This window comes from Egretta garzetta, unplaced genomic scaffold (assembly GCF_000687185.1).
Source record: "Egretta garzetta isolate BGI_Z169 unplaced genomic scaffold, ASM68718v1 scaffold2570, whole genome shotgun sequence".
Lineage (NCBI taxonomy): Eukaryota > Metazoa > Chordata > Aves > Pelecaniformes > Ardeidae > Egretta > Egretta garzetta.
In genome coordinates, this window is record NW_009258354.1 from 1 (window position 1) to 357 (window position 357).

General features: G+C 68.1%; 1 long non-coding RNA gene across 1 annotated transcript; it reads left to right on the plus strand.

Moving 5' to 3' along the window:
* Positions 1–357, plus strand: LOC118452358. The gene is made up of 3 exons (XR_004842112.1): positions 1–30; positions 111–214; positions 308–357. It is a non-coding gene; the product is annotated as an uncharacterized LOC118452358 (long non-coding RNA).

Consider the following 357-nt stretch of genomic DNA (forward strand, 5'->3'; position numbering starts at 1 on the left):
ACACACGCACCTTCCTGGAGACAGCGGTCGGTGAGCTGGCGGGACGGGCGCGGGGTCCCCGGGCATCGCGCAGCCGTGACGGGCGGTCTCCCTTCTCACCGGCATGGCAGCCTCGATGAATGCCGGATGCAACCTGGAGCTCTCCTACGGCATGAGGAACAACGTCTTCATGCACATCCCCCAGGCGCTGGTCATGGGGAACATCACGCTGCAGGTGAGCTGGGGGAGCGGGGCTGGGGGCACAGGCAGGGAGCTGGGGCTGCCCCCACCAAGCGCAGCTGAGGTTCTGGTGCTGGCGTCTTCGCAGATGCTGCGAGACCGGGTCCGGCCCCTCTTCTACACGCGGATGCGGCTGGG